At 38.0% G+C, this 21,849-nt stretch overlaps 1 pseudogene; it reads left to right on the forward strand.

Moving 5' to 3' along the window:
• Positions 1 to 21,849, forward strand: part of LOC123946304 — a 98,368-nt pseudogene that overhangs the window by 64,041 nt on the left and 12,478 nt on the right.

Raw genomic sequence — 21,849 nt, forward strand, 5'->3', positions numbered from 1 at the left:
CTGTGAACTTGCAGGTGCAGGTTTTGTTATGGATAAATTTTCAGCTCATTTAGGTAACTTCTAAGGAACACGATCGCTGAATTGGCATGGTGAGAACATTTATGGTAAGAATATGCCAAACTGTTTCCCAAAGTGGCTGTATCAGTTTGCATTCCCACCAGCAATGAGTGAGTGTTTCTGATTATTCCCCAGCCTGACAGCCTTTGGCACTCTGAGTATTTTGGATTTTCTCCTTTCTGATAGGTGTGTAGTATCTCATTGTTCTTTTAATTTGTAGCTGCCTAATGACACAAGATTTGAACACCTTTTCATACGCTTATTTGCCTTGAGTATATCTTCGGTGAGGTGTCTGTTCAGTTCTGCCCATTTTTAAATTTCATTGTTGAGTTTCTTATTGTTGAATTTTACTTTGTACATTTTGGACTATGATTCTTTATCACATGTGTCATATAATTCTTAGGGAAATACTTTCTGGTTTGTGGCTTGTCTTCTCATTCTCTTGTCATCACAGAGGAAAAGTTTTTAATTTTAATGATGTCTGTATTGTCAATTTTTTTTTTCATGGATCACGCCTTTGGTGTTACATCTAAAAAAGTCATCACCATATCATCACCTAGAAATTTCCCCCTATGTTAATTCTAGGCACTTTAGGGTTTTGTATTTTATATTTGGGTCTGATCCATTTTGAGCTAATTCTTCTGAAGGATGTAAGGTCTGTGTCTAGATTTTTTTTTCTAATCTTTTTACATGTAGATGTCCAGTTGTTCCCAGCACTGTTTGTTAGAAAGACTATCCTTTCTCCATTGTATAGCATAGCCTTTGCTCCTTTGTCAAAGCTTAGTTGACTATATTTGTGTGAGTCTGTTTCTGGGCTCTCTGTTGTATTTCATTTATCTATTTGTTCTTTAACCAATTCCATACTGTTTTGATTATGGCTTTATATTAAGCCTTGAAATCCAGTAGTGTCAGTCTTGTGACTTTTTCCTTATTTTTTTTTAGTACTGTTTTGACTATTCTGAGTCTTTCATTCTCCATATAAACTTATAATCGTTTTGTTGATATCCACCAAAGAACTTGCTAGAATTTTGATTAAAGTTGTGTTAAATCAGGTTGGGAAGAACTAGCATCTTGACATTATCGAGTCTTCCTATCCATTAATGTGGACTGCCTCTCTCCATTTATTTAGTCTCTTTTGGTATATTTTTATCAGAGTTTTGTGGCTTTCCTCCTGTTGTACATATTTTGTTAGATTTATACCTAAGTATTTCATTTTTGGAGGTGCTAATGTAAATGGTATTGTGTTTTTAATTTCAATTCCATTTGTTCATTGCTGGCACAGAGGAAAGTGAGTGAATTTTGTATATTAACCACGTATCCTGCAACTTTGCTATAATTGCTTCTAAGTTCCAGGAGGTTTTTTGTCGATTCTTTTGCATTTCCCACACTGACAATCATATCGTTTGTGAACAAAGACAGTTTTATTTTTCCTTTCCAACCTATAAGCCTTTTACTTCCCTTTTTGTCTTACTGTATTAACTAGGAAATGGAAGACAATGCTGAAAAGGAGTGGTGACAGGATTTGCCTTGGTCCTGATTGTAATGGGAAATTTTCTAGTTTCTCACCATTATATATGATGTTAGCTGTAGGGTTTTTTTAAAAGATTTTTTTTTTAATAATGTTGAGGACATTCCCTTGTATTCTTAGTTTACTGAGTATTTGTCATGAGTGGGTGTTGGAATTGTCAAATGCTTTTTTCTTCATCTTTTGATCACATCGTATGATTTTCCTTTTTAGATCGGTAATGAGATGGATTTCATTAACTGATTTTAGAAAGTTGAACCAGCTTTGCATACCTATGGTAAATTCCCCTTGGTTGTGGAGTACAATTGTTTTTAGACATTTTTGGCTTTTACTTGTTAATATTTTGCTTAGAACTTTTTTCTTTTCTTTTTTTTTTAAGATTTTATTTATTTATTTGACAGACAGAGATCACAAGTAGGCAGAGAAGCAGGCAGAGAGAGGGGAGGAAGCAGGCTCCCTGCTGAGCAGAGAGCCCTATGCGAGGCTTGATCCCAGGACCCTGAGATCAGGACCTGAGCTGAAGGCAGAGGCTTTAACCCACTGAGCCACCCAGGCGCCCCTGCTTAGAACTTTTGTAAAGATTGTATTTATTTATTTTACAGATAGAGATCACAAGTAGGCAGAGGCAGGCAGAGAGAGAGGAGGCAACAGGCTCGCCACTGAGCAGAGAGCCTATGCTGGGCTTGATCCCAGGACCCTGAGATCAGGACCTGAGCCTAAGGCAGAGGCTTTAACCCACCGAGCCACCCAGGCGCCCCACTTAGAACTTTTATACTTATAAGAGATATTGGTCTGTTATTTTCTTGTGAAGTCTTTGGTTTTGGTATTAGGATGATGCTGGCCTCATAAAACAAGTTAGGAAATGTTTCTTCTACTCCTGTTTTCTGAAAGAGATTGTAGAGACTTGGTATAATTTAAATGTTTGGTAACATTTAATAATAATTTTTTTCAATTGTGTGTAGATATGTTATTATTACAGTAAGTTCATTGCTCAGTTTTAGCACCTAGCTTCTAGTACGCTGAATATGTTTATTATGTTTATTGCATATTGTCTGCCTCCTCCCACTAGAATAAGAGCAGAAATTCTTGACTATTTTGTTTATTGATATGTTTTATATACCTAAAACAGTGGCTCTCAACTGGTGCTTTGCAGGTTTTTGGCGTTTTGCAAAAATCCTTTTGGAGAATATGTAAGGTCAAAGCTATTCTCGTGGTAATACTAAGACTTCTAAGACTTCGTTTGCTTCCCCCCCACCCCCCTGACCCGCTACTGTGCTGTTGCTTACACTGGTGGGGGAAAATCAGTCATGTGTAAAACTGCTGATGTTTTAGTGTGAATCCAGCAGTGGCACCAAACTCTACTAGTAGCCAAGACATACTTCCTGGTCCTCACTCATGAGGGAGTGACAAGGGGATGCCAATTTCACTTAAAGCTGTAAAAATTATGAGTTTTATTAAGTCCTGACTCTTGAGCATGTGTCTTTTTAATATTCTGTGTGATGAAATGGGAAGTATACCTAGTACTTCTGCTCATACTCAAAAATATGGTTGTCTCCAGGGACTAGAATTTGTGGTTGAGTTGCTATGGAACATTATATTTACTTGAAATAACAACTGTGAGATAAACTATGTTTCAGTTTCCTGGCATTCAGGCATTTGGCAGATAGTTTTTTTTCAAAAAGGATGAAGTAAGCTTGTCACCTCAAGGAAAACAACTGATAGTATTTGCTGATGATGATAAATTCAAGTTTGCAAGTGAATTTTGAGTTTTGGAAAATTTATATCTATGAGCTCGATACTTTCCTCATACTTACAGATTTTTCTAATGAGTTGGATACTGATACTAACTATTGTGATGTGGGTTTTCTTTGATATTAAATAACAAAATGTGTTAATATCTTGAAGATATGTTTAACTCCCAGTGAATCATTGCTAAAATACCTTATAGCATCAAGCACATGTAATAAATCTCTTCAAACTGCAGATAGATCAGTTGGTGTTAATGCAACAGAGTGTGGAGAGTTCACTGATATGGTTGGTTTCAGATTAAAAATCATGACTACCCTTTAAGAAATGACCTGAGGTATGGTGTTGTATTAAAGAAGAATATCCACAACTATCTGAAAATGCTATAGCAATGAACATGTCTGTGTGACTTTTAAGAGTGATCTGCTGTGCATGCCTGACGGAAAGAGTGGGGAGGACAAAAAATGAGTTGAAGGAGATACATTTTTCATTATTCATTATTTCATTATTTTCATTATTCAATATTTCAATATTTCATTATTCATTATTCATAATTTTTCATTAGATTTTGGTGTTTTGTACTTCGCAAGACTTAGAAATTTAGGAAATTTTGACTCCTAACTGTTTACCACAGAACATTGAGATCGTGGTGGATAAATTTAGTTCATATATACATGATCACTTTTGGTCTTGCCCCCAAATTCTTTTTTTTTTTTTAAAGATTTTATTTATTTATTTGACAGAGAGAGATCACAAGTAGACAGAGGGGCAGGCAGAGAGAGAGAGAGAAGCAGACTCGCCGCTGAGCAGAGAGCCCGATGCAGGACTCGATTCCAGGACCCTGAGATCATGACCTGAGCCGAAGGCAGCAGCTTAACCCACTGAGCCACCCAGGCGCCCCTTGCCCCCAAATTCTGAAGGATATATTCCCAGGGAGAAACCACTGTGAACCAGGGTTTCACCTTTTACAACTAAACAATTATTCTCAGGAGTTACTGGGTTTTTAAACTCTGGTTTCCTATAAAAAATTTAGTTCTAATCAACACCCTGTTATTTTATTAACCTAATGTTGCCTTCACAATATCTTTTTTTTTTGTTTTTTTCATGCAGGTTTTCTTACACTGAATGAACCAGTGTGCTGCATCAAAAATTGATCAAAATGTAACAGAAGAAACAGTGAAGGTGAGAAGAGGCACAGTCTGCCCTCAACCCAAGCACACATTCCCTTTTAGTTAAAATTTCTTCTGTGGGATGTTACTCTAGGCTCTTGAGCTTCTCCTCAGTTCCACTATAAGTTCTGTGCCAGTCACTTGTGTGGACGACCCTGAGATAAAGGGAAAGAGGTTTTGGGAAAAGAAACAGAGTGATGAGGACGTAGAGGCGTAGAAGACATGGAACAATTTTTTGCCGAGGCCTTTGGGCAGTTTGAAAAGAGGAAGAAAAACAAACACATGACCAAGAACCTCAGTGTCTGTGAGCAGGGGGGAACAGAGCCCTAAGTAGGAGCATTGCCTGAGGTGGCTTAGGAAGCAAGATGTGGACAAATGTGACTTCAATCTTTGATCACCAAAGAGTAAATGATTTGGGTGGTTCCGTGGTGCAGAAAATGTCTGCATAATGTCTTCAACTCAGAAACACATGTATAAGCCTTTCCTTTTAGGAAAGGAAAATGATGAAGAGTTTTGTAAAGGGGGAGGAGGTACATGAAAATTAATTACACTACTGTTATTATTCATTTAAGCTGCCTAAATTATTATTGATTATTTATTTTTGGTGCTGATTTGCTGTTTTATTTAAAAAAAAAAAAAATTCCCAAGGATTTTTATAGGCTCTTCTATTTTTTTTATAAATTAAAAATGAACTTTCAAATTCTCTTACCAGGGGAGCATTTTAGTTTGTGTGCTTTTGGTCCCAAGCAATAGACACTTATTATTCAAACAAGTTGAAGACACATCAGCTCTCATTTGGGGACTCCAGACAGAAGAGAAGGTTCAGGACCTGTGACTCAGGGAGGTGGATAAGATTGCCAGGTTCTGTCTAGCTCTTCACTTTCATCCAGGTTATCTGCTTTGCCCCAGGGCTGGCTCTTCTCATCCCTGCAAAATGACCTTGTAGCTGTCCAAGCTATCACTTCCAGAAACAGCACCTTTCCAGAGGGGAAGCTGTCCATTCCAGGATGCTGTTCCAGAGACCAAAGAAGCCTTTGCCCCCAAAAGCCTGCCAGCAAATCTGCCTGCACTATGTTACCTGCTGCCCATTCTCACTAATGGGTTGGGGACTGTCACGCTTGGATTTAGTTATTCGGGCTTTTCCTGAGAGCCAGGAATGGGTTCCTGGTTCCCAGAGCTGTGTAGTAGAAAGGATGTCCAGACAAAATTGGTCCTCTGCCCTCTGCGTGGGTAGAAAGGATAAGCATGCCCTGAAATTTTCAGCTTGCAAAGAGAATACTATCCTCTCATGGACTTTTTTTTTGACCTGCTTCACTATTGCACTTATTATATTTATTTGTAGATGCTGTTCTCAAATATTGAAGATATCCTTGCTGTACCTAAGGAATTTTTAAAAGGCGTGGAAGAATGCCTGCATCCAGAACCTAACACTCAACAAGAAGTGGAACCAGCTTTCTTCACTTTGTAAGATCAATTTCTGTTTATTTTAGAAGCTCTGCCCCATCCCCCAGATTTTAAGGTTTAGCTTTTGGCACAGTAGCATGTGAGAACTCAGTGTAGAAGTAAAATGTGACACCGAAAGTTTGGGGTCTTTTAAGGCCAATGAAATCTTCCACTGAGAGCCAGGAAAGGGGTGAGGTCCTCACATCATCCATTTTATTCAGTGAAGAACAAACAGCCTTTTCTTTTTTCCAGCAAGTTAGTTCTTGGCATCCTCTGTAGCTTTGAATCCTAATGAATATTCAGGCTGTTCATAATGAATGGATTTTTATGTTTCCCCCAAACATAGAGCATTTCCCTTTTGAGGGAGAAAATCCTTACTCTTACAATGGCCTGATGAGCCTTTTGTGAGTCAGAATGTTCCCTTGTTAATGGGCTGGTGACAAGCCTGCAGGTGAAGGAGCCCTGTCACTCTAGGTACACAGACGCAGGAGTCTTTTGTTTTTCAAGGGTAGTTTCTCAGAAGGTCGTACTGAGTGGTGCAGAAGAATAACCAGTCAGTCCTCCGTTGTTTCAAATTACACATCATGCTCCTGTAATCATTTTCGTCTCTGTTAAAAATGCAAAAGAGTATTTTGTCACAGAAGTCAATTTTTGTTTATTTTTATTTCTATTTAGCCTTTAGAAAGTTAACGGTATGTATTTTTTTTTTTAATTTTTTTTTAAGATTTTATTTATTTATTTGATAGACAGAGATCACAAGTAGGCAGAGAGGCAGGCAGAGAGAGAGGAGGAAGCAGGCTCCCTGCGGAGCAGAGAGCCCTATGCGGGGCTCGATCCCAGGACCCTGAGATCATGACCTGAGCTGAAGGCAGCAGCTTAATCCACTGAGCCACCCAGGCGCCCCCGGTATGTAATTTTTAGGTCTGTAATCCTGTCTGGAGTGGGCAAAGCTGCAAAAGTTCTTTTTATAATCAGGAAATATTTCATAAAGGTACTTAATATTAAATGGAGAGAGGCTCCTTGGCGCAGGAAGATCAAGCCGTACTTTCCTTGGGTATGACTGGAAACCACGCATGTTTGTGTCCACTTAATGCAGACTGTTCCTCTTCATGAATGAATTCACATCTTCTGCCAGCTGGAGCATCTGCTGCCTTAGTCCAGGGCCTCACATGGGAATCTTGCACTCTGACATCCATTTCCTCAGTAACACACTATGAATCTGTCATCCATGAATTTAGCTAAACTATTTCTGAAGCGTATTTCCTTTTGGGTCATACCATCTCTTGAAATAAGTAACTCAAAATATAAGTAACTCAAAATATTTTTTGCTGGCTATATAAAATAGCACTCAGTGTTGCTTTCCAAATGTATGTCATGGAAATTCCAGAGGGTGTACTTCGGTTCTAATATTTGATCAATACATTTTCTGTGTCTTCCTCTTATTGGAGTTGCTTTGGTAGATACTAATCCTAGCCACTGAGAGAAAAATCTAATGACAGAAGGATGCTTAGAGGTCATGATGGTGAAATTACTCCCTTTTTGAATGTACCCCTTCTGTGGCAAATACGAAGGTTATTTATCTTGTTCCTACTTGATCTCTTTTAATGAAAGCTATAAACACTAGAAGATCTTTATGTTAATCCTGAATCTGCCTACCACTGCCCATTATGGATTGCCCTTGCAATGTCCACCCAGTGGTCTTAGTTTTGTGTTTTGGAGCTACACAGTGTTGTAAGTCCCATTACACTATGACAGCTGTCTGAAAGTAGCTACCATTTCCTTACTTTATTATACTAACAAATGATTCTACTTGAAATGACCTCTCATACTTTGTCACAGAGAGTCTCATATTTGGAGACTCTAAGTCCATCATTATCTTAGTCACTTGTTGCTGACTATTCTCTTGTTTGTCCGTGTCCCTCCTAAACACAGCTGTCCAGATTGGTGCATGTGAACTGCAGGGTATTAGGTCCCTCTATTCCTGCATGATCAGGCACATGCTTTTCCCTGTTCCTAAAATGCTTTCTTCCCTCACCCTGCCTGGGAATGATGCATTCATCTCTCTGAACCTTGCTCAGATACTACTTTTTTTTTTTTTTTTAAAGCTGTATCTGAACCGTCTCAGGAAAGCTAAGTACCCTCTTCTCTGTAATTTGCTACCATTTGGCTCATTTACTTAGTATTGCATACGTCATATTGGACTCTAGTTCGTATAACCTTTTTTCCTAGATTATTCTTCTTGAATCAGAGAAAATTGGTAAATGAAGTGTGCTTAGATACATACACAGAGTAGAGCTCCCAAAATATAGTAAACGCTTTGGACACATAAAATATGTTCACAAACATCACACAGGTTGATCTTTCCAAATAGGTATTACCATGACTCTAACTTATCCTTATTCAAATTCACAGAAAGACAAGTTTGGTATCTATGATGAATATTGTAGTAACCATGAGAAGGCACAGAAATTGCTTTTCGAACTTAACAAAATAAGAACAATCCGCACATTTCTTTTGGTAAGTATATATATGAGTGTTACCATACGCTGTGATTTGTTGCTAGGCTCTCTAAGGAACCAAGGACTAGCGTCAATGTGGTGCAAAAATTACTCATGGGACAATGCTTTAAATGTGTCCGGGCTAGGAGACTAAAGTCACAAAGGACTCTAATCGTAAGAAGGGAGAGTTGGCAGAAGCTCATGGATGGGAAAACACTGATAATGGCCTCTCCTGGCTGACTATGAATTGTTTGTGAGAACCTCAGATTCTTAGTGAGAGAAGACATTTATGCCAGAGTTCATCATCGCTTGTATATCCCTCAGCTCCCTAGGGTTTCATTTGCTTTTGCTAAGAGAGCTGTAAATGGGGCCATCACAGGAAGGAAGCGATTCGTGGGTATAGTAGAAAAGAAATTTCAAGATTGAACTTTCTCCTGCATAAGTTCCTTACTCACTTTCCACAGAAAGAATAAGAATATATGTTATTTTAAAGATTTTATTTATTTATTTGACAGACAGAGATCACAAGTAGGCAGAGAGGCAGGCAGAGAGAGAGGGAGAAGCAGGCTCCCTGCTAAGCAGAGAGCTGGATACGGGGCTTGATCCCAGAACCCTGGGATCATGACCTGAGCCGAAGGCAGAGGCTTTAACCCACTGAGCCACCCAGGTCCCAAGAATATATGTTTTATTTCTTTAGGATAGCACAGAGAAATGCATATTTTGGTAGTAATTTGGACAATTTAATTGCCCGTAAGGACCACATTGTAAGTGTACAATTCAATACTATTTAGCCAATTGTGGAGTGGAGGAACCATCCCCACTATCCAGTTATAGAGATTTCTAGCACCCTGAAAAGTCCCTCATGCCTGCTCATGGCTCATCTCTACAACCCCTGTAAACTCTAGGCTATCAATTGATTTACTTTCAATCTCTGTAGTTTGCCTTTTCTGGATAGTTCTTATAAATGGAATGGTTCAATGTAATATTTTACACCTGGTTTCTTCTACTGAGTAAATGTTTTGAGGTTCATCTCCATTGTAACATGTATCCATATGCCATTCATTTTTATTGCCGGATAGTATTCGTTGTATGGCTATACCATATTTTATTTATCCATTTGCCGGTGTATGGACTTTGGGTCAGCAAGCAAGTATGATTAATGATGGGCCTTGAAGATCTTTTCAGAGAGAGGTATTAGTATAGAAAAAGTCAGGAAATGTCCAGTTTGAACTGTTTTATCAACGATGGTGAGATGAACATTCATGTACAAGTCTTTGGATATTTTCATTCTCTTGGATGGATGCTAAGAGTGGAATTACTAGGTCATAGTAAGTGTATATTTAAGAAACTGCCAAAATGACTGTGCCATATACACCAGCAATGTACGTTTGCAGTTTCTTTATATTTTTGCAAACACATGGTATTACCAGTTGCAATTATAGCTGGGTTAGTGGATGTGTAGTTTATCTCAAGATGATATTTATTTGCATTTCTCTCATGACCATTGATACCAGGCATGCTTTCAATGTTCTTATTAGACATTCATATATCCTGTTGGTGAAATGCTTATTCAAATCTTTTGTTCCATTTTTAAATTGAGATGTTTATCTTATATTGAGCTATAAGTGTTCTTTATTTTGGAACACATCTTCTGTATCTGACATATAATTTGTGAATATTTCCACTCAGTGTGGTTTGTTTAAAAATGTTATCTTTTGGACATCAGAATTCTTACATTTTGTTGAAGTAGGATTTATTAAATTTTTTCCATATGAACATATTTTCATTTTATTTAAGAAGTCTGTATTCAGGGGCGCCTGGGTGGCTCAGTGGTTTAAGCCACTGCCTTCAGCTCAGGTCATGATCGCAGGGTCCTGGGATCGAGTCCCGCATCGGGCTCTCTGCTCGGCGGGGAGCCTGCTTCCCTCTCACTCTCTCTGCCTGCCTCTCTGCCTACTTGTATCTCTCTCTGTCAAATAAATAAATAAAATCTTTAAAAAAAAAAAAAGAATTCTGTATTCAGGTTTTATACTTACTTTGTTAATTTTTTCCCCAAGTATTTTGCTCTTTTTGATGCTGCTGTGATCGGAATGATTTTTTCTTTTCTTTTTTAAAATTTTTTATTTATTTCTTATTTTTTTTTATAAACATAGAATGTATTTTTATCCCCAGGGGTACAGGTCTGTAAATCGCCAGGTTCATACACTTCACAGCACTCACCATAGCACATACCCTCCCCAATGTCCATAAGCCCACTCCCCCTCTCCCAAGCCCCCTCCCCCAGCAAACCTCAGGTTTTTTTTGTGAGATTAAGAGTCACTTATGGTTTGTCTCCCTCCCAATCCCATCTCGTTTCATTTATTCTTCTCCTATCCCCTAGCCCCCCATGTTGCATCTCCACGTCCTCATATCAGGGAGATCATATGATAGTTGTCTTTCTCTGATTGACTTATTTCACTAAGCGGAATGATCTTAATATCATTTTTTGAACTGTTCATTGCTACCATATAAGCATTTGACTTTTATTTATTTTTGTTTATTGTATATTCTTATATCATGTGCTTTAAATTCATGTATTAGTTCTAGGAGTTTTTTTGGTAGACTCTTTAGGACACTTTACATATCGAATGAAGTCATCTGAGAGTAGACAGTTATATTACTTCCTTTTCAATATAGATGTCTTTTTTCCCCCCTGGGTTTTGCACTGGTTAGAACCAGTTTACTATTGAATAGAAGTGATAAGAACAGACATGCCTGCCTTGTTTCTGATCTTGGGGGAAATCAATCAGTTTTTCATCATGAAGTGTGAAGTTTACTGTTGTCACAGATGTCCTCTCCCAGTTGAAGAAGTTCCACTATATTCATAGTTTGTCAAGAGTTTTTATTGGGACCTTTTTGCTTTTTCCGACGTAGGTGTTTAAAGCTATGATTTTGTCCTACACACTGCATTAGTTTTATTCCATAAAATTTTACATGTGTTTTCAGTTTCATTCAGTTATTGAAAAGGTCTCGTTTCCTTCGTAATATCTGTCTATTCTTTATTTAGAGTTTGTCTTGGAAGGCAGTTCTGCATGGGACTGTGTCCCTGCACATTTTCGGAGCGGAGGAACTGACTGCTTTTGTTCTGGCTGATCTTTAAAGGATGTTTATATCACGATATAAAGGATGTTTATATCAGAAGGTAGAGATATTCTCTTCCTCCTAAGTGGCGGGCAGTCACGCCTGCTGCCCTCATGAAAGATGCATGGTTCTTAGCTTCAGGTCTCCTTTCCTGGTATCCATGTGCATGGGCCACCTGGTCTTTCTTGTGTTGCGATTTGGGAACTGAGCCTTGGCAAACTGGCCCCAAAATAATGATACTCTGGCTACTGCTATTGCTTTCAGGGGAAAAAAAAAAGTCCTGTAGCTCTGGCCTAGGAGTTTTATGTGTTCTTCCAGCATCCAGAAATCTCTGGCCGGTTGACTTTTGAGCTTGTCAGTAGGGTAAAATCTTAGAATGATGAGTTTTAACATTCCGTTATTTTATTTCCCAAGGTTGGAATTTTCCAGATTTCTTCCTGTAGTTGACTTTTTAAATTTAATTCCATTTTGGTCAGAGAACATAATTAAATCATTTAAATCTTTTTAAATTCATTAAGACATTTTTATGGTTTAGCATATGGTCTGTCCTGGAGTTTTTTGTTTTTTGTTTGTTTGTTTTTTTCCCCCTCTCTGTATGCTCCATGTGTGCTTAAAAACTATGCATATTCTGTAACTGTTGGGTGGAATGTTCTATAAATGTTAGGTCAGTTTTGTTCATAGTGTTGTTCTTCTCTTCTTTCTCTTTTCCTCTAGGTGTTCTGTCAGTTATTGAGGGTAGGATATTGAAATCTATAGATATAATTGTTAAATTGTCTGTCTTGCCTTTCAATTATGTCAGTTTTGTTTTATATGTTTTGGGGCTCTGTTGTTAAATATATATTCATTGAAAGTGCTTGTATTTGTATTTCTATTGATCATAAAATGTTTTTCTTTGTCCCTAGGGATATTTCTTTTCTTAAAGTCTGTTTTGGCTGATATTATTATAGCCATGACACTTCTTGTACTGTTTGTGTATCTTTTTCCAGTATTTTCCTTACAAACTATTTAGGTCTTTGAATCTAAAACATGTCTCTAGGAGACAGTATATAGTTGGATCTTGCCTTTTTTTTTTTATTTTACTTTATTTAAATTCAGTTAGCCAACTACAGTACATCATTATGGATCTTGATTTTTTTATCCAGCCTGATCATCTCTGACTTTTGATTGGACTGTTCCATTCATTGATCTTTAACTGAATTATTGGTATTGTTGTATTGACAGGTACCATTTTATTGTTTTTTCTGTATGTGTTTTTGTTGTTACCCCTCTGTTCCTCCCTTACCTTCCTTAGTGTACTGTTTTATTTCCTCTGTTGATTTTTTTGAACTATTTTTTTGGGGGGGTGATTGCTCTAAGAACATTATTCATCTTAATTTATCAAGTCTATTTCCTGAAGTTGGTTGTTGTTTTTTGTTTGTGTTGTTCTGTTTTGTCTTTTTGTAACTTTCCTGGACTTGATTTAAGAACCTGTGACTCTTGTATGTGCAACTGCTCTCTCTACTCAATTTTTTGTTTTTTAATTTAGCCTCTCTTTTTAGGGGTCACTCCAGTAACTGCTTAACTTAGTTCTGTCGGTGGTTTGTCAGAGGTGACCAAACATCGTTAATCATCTTGTCTATGGATCTATGTGTTACTTTAGGGGGGTGGGGGAGACATTCAGAGAGTAGGCAGTTTTCAAGTCAGATCTAGGTTTTTCTTTCCATAGGGACACCGCTTCCCCCTTGGGTCTTTTTTACAGATGCACAGCCTGATATCTGCTCCAAAGAGGGCTATAATCTCAGGCCAAGGGAATTGTGGGCATTCTCCATTTTTCTTATATAGTGTGCTAACTTTATTGACAACGCCCTCAGGAGTGAGATATTTACTTTCTGCAGCCCCACCTGAAAGCAGGTTTTCAGGGTCTATCACTATGTCAGGGCCCCTGTGATGCGGCCACTGCAGGAGAGCCACTGTGGAAGCACCATTTTGATAGGGCCACTGTGCAGGGCGAGCTGAGGAGGGCGGAAGCACGGGGAGGCAGGGGGAAGGTGGGAGAAGCTCTTGTGAGAATGCTATAGACTCCCACCTTTCTTACCAGAAATTTCCGCAGTTTTTCATGGAAAAAACACTTCTCTGTTTTTTTGTTTGACTTTAGTTGATTTCCAGAGCCCTGAAGTTGATATTTTCGACAGTTTTGCTGAGGTTACAGTTGTTTTTTTTAGGAAGAGGATTTACTAATCCCTTTTCTCTGCCACAGCCAGAAGAGGCTTCTATGCCACTAAAATTTTAGAGCTTTTTAGGAGGTGTTAAAGCTTCATTGTCTTAGTGAATCCAGTCTGTTCTCAGCACAGTTGACTCTTTGATCCCCTTGATCTAGTTTATTGACTGAATTGTGTCAAGCCATGCCAGTCAAGTCCAAAGTGTGTTGGTTTTTAGATGATCCTGCAGCATAGTCTGGTAGGAAACCTGGCTTTTATAATACCTGCTCTGGTACTAAGTGATCTCTAATTACCTGAATGACTTTAAGAAATTGATTTTATCGCCGGTGTCATTTTCCATCTCCATAAAATGGGGGATAATAACAGTCACCCTTGGGAAGACAGTTAAGAGTACAGATTTGGTGGTGGTATTATTTGGGTACTTGGGTATGCTGGCACAGTTTTCATCATCATGGAGATCTGTGGGAGCTCATTTAGAAGATATTCTTTGTAGACGCATGGAGAGCGAGTTGGCTTTCATAAGCCAGTCTAAAGTGACAACCCACCTCTGCTATTATGAAGACAGTTCATGATCTGTACAGTCCTCTTAAACAAGGAAATAACAGTGTGTTAAGCAGTCATGAATTTCTTAGGGTACCTCAACGCGGGGCTAGGGAAAGGGGTGGCTGTGTTTATAAGGGGCGCTAACGTATGTAAGGATGCTGAAACATCACTGAAAATACAGTGAGATGTACATAGTTGTGTTTCATACGGTTCCTCTGGGGACAACACCATGTGGGGTTGGAAAAAATTTTGATAAACTGATTGCAATGGGGGGATGAAGCCCTCAAAGAGCATGCTTGAGTCAGAACACTTCTTTGCTCCCCTGTCTTCTAAAGTGTCTGGGTGAAGTTAAAGTCATGATGTTAGTTTTGCTGACTCAAATACACTTGGCTAAAGCCAAGTTGCTCACGACATTTGGGGCTGGGGGGCAGATACTGCTACCCCCAGTCTTTTCATTTTCATCCTTTCCTGCTCAGCTCTTGGTCTCTCTTCTCAGTGAATGTAGGACAGTAGTCTCATCCCTTGTAAAATGCTGGTATAAAGGTTGCTAAATTATCAGTATGATATCTGAGGAGCCCTTTTCTCCATTTATTACATATTTATCGACTACTTTCTTTTTGCCAGTCCCTCTGATAGGCATTGTAGGAAAAGGATTTGGCACAAGTTTCTAATCTTTTTCTTTTTTAAATTGATACTTAAATTATAAAATAAAGACCAGATGCTTCAGAGGATATAGGCTTTTTTTTTTTTAATCAGAGTTGATTTTCCTTCCATTTCATGTTATTCTGATTGCTGCTTTTGAGATTTCTCCGTTCATCTTGCCTCTCTGGTGATCATACCTGACCTCCTTCTCAGAGACTGACTGGCCATTGTCACTGGTGGGGTATTATAGCTAAAAGTGACTGAGCAATCACTTGGTTAAAACATGACAGTTTTATAGGCAGGAAAACTAGCATTCTGAAATCAACCCAAAGTTACATCACTAGTCAGTGGTGAGGATGTATAGAACGCGGTTGTCTTCAGGCCCTGCTCTTTACAACACAGCACAACACCACAATTCAGCTACAACACAACTCCTTTTATAAGCAGGATTGATCTGTGTATCTTTTTGTCTGTTATTTATTTATCCATCAGTCCATTCATCCACCCATCTGTCCATCCATCCATCCATCCACCTACCCATCATTTATTCCTCCATCTCTATCCTATTTCTTTTTCCTCAGACTTTAGAGGATAGTACATAAAAATTAATTTTAAAGGTATGTATTTAAAACTTATTTTGGTTTCTATAACTAACGTGATACGAAAATACTTCTCTTTGTCTTCTGTCAATGTTCTTTGTGATTTCACAGGCTCATCTCAGAGAAAGAAGGTATAAAGACAGGCTTTCAAAAGATTTTAGCAGAAAATTTTATGATAGAAGAAAATTTCATGGCTCCAGCTTTAAAAAATTGCGATTAATTATTTTTATTTCCACTGCAGAACTGCATGCTACTTGGAGGACGGAAGAATACAGATGTTCCCCTGGAAGGATATTTAGTAACACCAATACAAAGAATTTGCAAATACCCTCTCCTTTTGAAGGTATTTTATGTGTTTATTTCACTGTAGTATTTTCCTTGTATCTGCATATTTTGCTGCATATTTTGCTTTAAAATGTTTTTCTTTTAAATAATCTGATTTTCTAAAAAAAGGGCAGATTATACTTACTAGGGAAAATAGCTATTTCATCACATATATATGGATTAGGAAACAAATCTTTTAGGAAAAGAGACTTTTTAGTGCTCTTTGTAGAAAACTTATCCGTTTGAGTTTCATTTAGAGTAAATGCATTAGTTTCAAGATAGATCCCATTAAATACCTTATGACAAGTTTATATTGCATATTGTCTACAGGGTTCGTTATCTTAAGTAAATCTACTATTGTTGTATTTTTTGACTTCCCCTTACACTGGTCTCCTCTTGATGCTAATGAACTTAAAGTGAAAGTTACCTAATTTCACAGTTTGGTTTTTGAATCAGTATTCAGGGAATGTTGTGGGTCACATGGGACAATAAATGGTAGGATGTAGAACGACCGTGCTAAGCAAATACTGCCTGTGGATGCATTAATAGTCATAGGCCATTGTCTCATTACAATGACTAAAAGTGTTACTGTGAAATACACATTTTAATGTGCTAATTATGCTTGTACTGTAAGAATATGTGAATAGATTAGAATAGCAATTCTGGAAATGGTGCTTCTTGGAACTAGAACAGCAGTTTGGGTTGGCGGTTGAGCACAGGAACTCTGAGTTCAGATCCTAAGTATTCTGCTTACTATGACTGAACACATAACCTAACTTCTTTTTTTTTTTTAAGATTTTATTTTTATTTATTTGACAGACAGAGATCACAAGTAGGCAGAGAGGCTGGCAGAGAGAGAGAGAGAGGGAAGCAGGCTCCCCGCTGAGCAGAGAGCCGGATGCGGGGCTGGATCCCAGGCCTCTGGGATCATGATCTGAGCCGAAGACAGAGGCTTTAACCCACTGAGCCACCCAGGTGCCCCCACATAATCTAACTTCTTAAAGCCTTGGGTTTTTATTAATGAAGCAGAAAAAATGATGATGAAATTGTAGCGTATGTCTGCAAGGATGTGTATAATGGATGTGTATGTCTGTGTATGTGTGTATATACATATATACATACACACATATGGAAAATGTATTACATAAAAATAGTAATTCAACTTTTATGCAAATCATTTAGCACAGTATGTACTCCGTATATGTTAGTTATTATGTACTCCGTATATGTTAGCTGCTATTATTCATATATATTTGATTCTGATTTATCTTAATAGATGAACTACTGCTTGCTCTCTAAATTTTTAAAATATTTCAATATGTTATGCACATATTAACTGGTGTTCTTATTGATTTACTTTTTGAGAAACAAATGTAAGGAATTTGAACTTAAAAAAATTTTTTTAACTACAACTTCCATGAGTTGCATAATTGGGTTTTTGTGTAAAATTTCTTTGAAAACAATTTCTCCTTATTAAAAAAACAAGTCAAAATTGCTTGCTTAAGCCACAGAGGGAAGCTAACATGGGGATCTTCAGTTTTGCAGACCTTTAATATGGTCTTCAGTTCAGTAAGATTGGGGCAAACGTGACTCCTGTCTTTCTGAGAGTCCTTTCAGACTCTTGACTTGGTGACTCAGATCACGTCAGCTATTCCTGGCCCTGATTTTGGAATCCCAGGCATTTGTTTGTTGTAAGAGTCAGAAGGGATAGTGCTATTAAGAGAAGGATATCATGCTAAGTAGTTGTTCTAAATCACTTCTGGATGGGGATGACCACCAGATAGGGTTGGCTGATCTGACCTCTCCAAAGATAGAACAATGGACACATCCTTGCTTAGGAAGAAAAAGATCAACTCAGAGCTCCTTCGAGAAGTGGAAAGATGACATCTTTCCCCTTCTTTGGATGATTATCTTCACAAAGAAACATGAAGAAACTATTTATTTGTGTAGTAGATATGTTGGTGTTGATAATTTTGTTGTTGTTGTACCATTGTGCCTATAGTCTCTTTGATTTTGGTTGGTTTTATTTATTCGGAGAAAAGCATTAGGGGTTAGGCTGTGTGTTATACAATCTATCGGTCATCTTTGTGGAACTTGAAATTATTGGCATGGCCAACCAGTACAATGTTGATAGAAAGTAACTGACAAACGATTAGTACTACTCATTTTTCTTGCTGTTTCACATTGTCTACATTCATGTCTCAACTTCACAGATACGCACTGGCACAATTCCATAGGACCTCAAATCACAGTCTGCAGACTGACTTGACCACTTCACATAATTTACAAATACTTCTGCACTTTAGAATTTTTAGAGAAGCCAGCATATCTCTTTTATGGATTTGTGATCCAACATAAGTTTTTAAATCTTGTCTTGGGAGTGATGTAATGTGCACTCTTCTGGTGCTAGCCCTGCAGAACGGAATGTGAACATACTGAATGCAGGGTCAAAGTTTATGGCAGAAGTTTCAACAGCAACAGACCTCAAGAGAGTATAACAACTGCATAGTTTCCCATTGGATGTTAAGAATGAAGAAACTTATTTTAAAGACTTGCCCCAGGATTTCTGTAATTGTGTTAGTTAATGTGATGATGGCAACTGTAGTAAAGAGACAAATGACTAATGAAAAAGCAATGTGGTCACAACTGTCTAGACAGTGGGTGAAGATGTTTAATTTCGTGCTTCTAAACAACAAACAAAACCTTTTAATATATTTAAAAGATTAAAGATCACGCTTGCTCTGATATCCTGAATGGACAAAACCATAAAATGCCAAAAAAAAAAAAAACAAACCCAAATCAAAACAACAACAAAAAAAGCTTTGGAGGGGCCTATGGCAATTCATTCACTGTAGAAAGTGAAACCGAGTTATTGGTGTAAATAGCATAAATTGCTCCGTTAGTGATGGAGTATCATGGAACTTGTAAGTTACTTATTTTGCTAGAGTATAAGACATCATTTAAAAATTTTGCTTTACTCATGGCATGTTTTTGTAGTTTCTCAAAAGTGTTTTAGGAAATAAGGCATTGAAATTATTTTTGAAATTATGGGACATATTTATTTAAAGACTTACTGTTCCGCTAAGACTCTAGGAAGACATACAGAGTTCTATTTCTGTTGGAGCAGAGGTCAATCTTATAAACAAATTACATGCTGCAGGTGAGATATTTGACAATTCAAAAGGAGAAATCTAATTTAGTTTTTAAAACAAAATAATTTTAAAGCCAAAAAATTAAAGGAGCTGCAAAATGTGTGTCAGGGTAACGTACATTCATTGATCTGAATTTCAGTGGAGTTTGTGATGTCCCTTCTGAAGGTGGCTCTCACGATCTCTGCAGTTCTCATTTCCTGGTCATTCTGAACCTGCTATACCAGAAAGCTGAAGATCAAAGGGCGATTTGTTTTTTTTTTGTGTATAAACAGGAGTTGCTGAAGCGGACTCCAAGGAAACACAGTGTCTACGCAGCAGTAATGGAAGCCCTCCAAGCCATGAAAGCTGTCTACCCCAACATAAACGAGGCCAAGAGGCAGATGGAGAAGTTAGAAGTTTTAGAGCAATGGCAGTCTCACATTGAAGGCTGGGAGGTACATTTACTCTACTCAACAGTGGAGCTTAAAATAGTTGTGTTATGTCTTATGCTGCATGTAGAATTGTTGACAGTGGATGGAGCCATAAATGGTCATTTTCCCAGATAATGCCAGAGGGCTATAACCATTTCTGCAAAGTGCTGTCATTATTATTTTTAAATCTCTTTAGAGTGGCAAGTTAATTGACTTAACGTCAACCTGAAAGCTTTGTCATAGAGCCTTCTAATGTTGTGTGGGTTATAAGCTTTGGTGTTTCAGTATTTGTGCGTCTTGATTATCCTTTTCCCTGCCTTCCTTTGATCAATAAGTACATAGCCTGAAACCTTGAGAGAGTAAGGAAGGGGAGTAACGCCCGGTATGTGTTCTATGATACTGTTATTTTCAGATTCTAAATTAGGTGTTTGATGATGAATTTCATGTTAAGGTCACTTAATCTCTTAAACTGCATTTCTTTGCAATTATTTCATCATTTCTAAGTGAAGAAACTGTCTTATGATGTGATTTTCAAGGTCCATTCAAGATGAAAAGTCTTACGGATTTATGACTCATTAAAGAAAGATTTTTTTAAATGATAAAAGAAGCAAACAAAGAATGATATTCAGACTCTGTTATATGTTTTCATCCATGGTAACTTTGAATCCTTGTTATTTCATGGGGTTGGAGCCCTGTGTTATTTTAGTGCTATATAAAGCATAAACTGAAATTTTGTCTTTAAATTGACTTAATTGAGATGAGATGAGCTTTCAACCGGGATCATTTAGTTTTATAAAGTAAAGCAATTAAGACATTTTTTAAAGGGATAGAGAAGATTTAAAATGTTTCCAACCAAATAATGTTTTCACACAAATTCGATAGAATTGCTTTGTATCTTTAGGACCTTATAATTGACTGATTTGTTTCATATCTTCAATATGTTGGTTTCCATTTAGATCTAAAATTAAATCCATTAAAAAATTATATCCATTCAGATTTGCAAAGAAACCTCAAACGTTGACCTCCGGGAATTCACCAGTTTATCCACCCTTCACCATGAAATTTTCAAATCCAGCTGGGATGGAAGTTTTCTCTTCATCTATATTCTTTCATTTCAAGTGTCCAGGGGGACCTCCCATTTCAGCATGAATGCTAATTATTTCAGTCAGTTAAAATGGTTGTGTGTTTTGCAGTTGATTCATGATGATAATTCCTTTCTTGGGGAGCGCTTGTCCTGCTGGGTTGAGGAAAATGGACTGAAGTTTGCTTTTGTCGTTCTGTTGTCAGGCGAGCATTGGAAGAAAAACTGAACATGCTTTAAACTGCAGGGTTTCTCATTGATATTTGCCAGGCCTTTTCCCAAAACAAAACCTCACAGGTTCTTCTCGGTACTCTAGGGGAATGGAATCTGTCATAATTTTGTTCCTCCTCATGTATATTCTAAAAAAAAAATTGTATCTACTGCAGAATTAAGAGATTCTTTATAAAAAAGTTGATATTTCTTGCTCTGGGCATGGCAGTTACTCAGAGGAAGAATGTGTGTGGATCATGTTCCGTTACTTACAGTCCCTAACAGGGGGTGCCTCAATCTCACCAGCGCTCTCTGTTTACAACAAACAGTTGAAGTGCAAGAGGAAAATGCAGCATCGGGACAGAGGAAACTGGCTGCAGGAAATCAGATATTACTACAGTCCCAGCAGGCACAGAGGAGATCATATGTGTTCAGGTCCCAAAAAAGGGCAGTGACGCAGATTCTATTGGAGTAGGATTTGAATATAATTGCATAAGACACAGCCAGGCTACTTTGGGGGGTTTTGGGACATTGAGGGAACGGAGCTTGGAGGAATGCCCAGCTAACTGGTTGGCAACTTTTGATAAGAACATGATTCCTCATCTCAGTCCACCAGCTTGGAGAGAGGGGGAAAGCTCTTACAATACTCACACCTGGTCTGTTCCTGGAAGCTTTGGAGAAACTGCTGATAGGACTCCCGATTTGTCCAGGAGAGAGGGGTAGTCTTACAGGATGAATACAGGCCCTGGGAGGGAAGGAGGATAGTTACAGAGCTTTCTCTGAATTGCAAACAAAGATTACTGCTCAGCTTGCAGAGAGCTTTGTGTATGTTTAGAGTAGCTCTCCTGGGATTAGGACACGGCCAAGGGCAGATGTCAGGTGGCAGGCTGGCCAAGAATGGAGAGTTCCTTAAAAAGCCTTTGAGGTGAGAAGTCTTGAGCTAAGAAGGCTGGGAAACAACTCCCTGTCTAGTTCCTTCCCCAAGCTCCTGCAGACCCTTGAGGACCACCTGAGGGATGACACCCTCGCTCCAGTAACTATAAAATTTCTTGAATGGGATCTGAATCTGATACAGCATGAATTAGCATTGTTTTCACCTTAGGTGGATTATTTATTTCATGTAAGTCACTTA

The sequence above is a fragment of the Meles meles genome, chromosome 1 (assembly GCF_922984935.1).
Source record: "Meles meles chromosome 1, mMelMel3.1 paternal haplotype, whole genome shotgun sequence".
NCBI classification, from domain to species: domain Eukaryota; kingdom Metazoa; phylum Chordata; class Mammalia; order Carnivora; family Mustelidae; genus Meles; species Meles meles.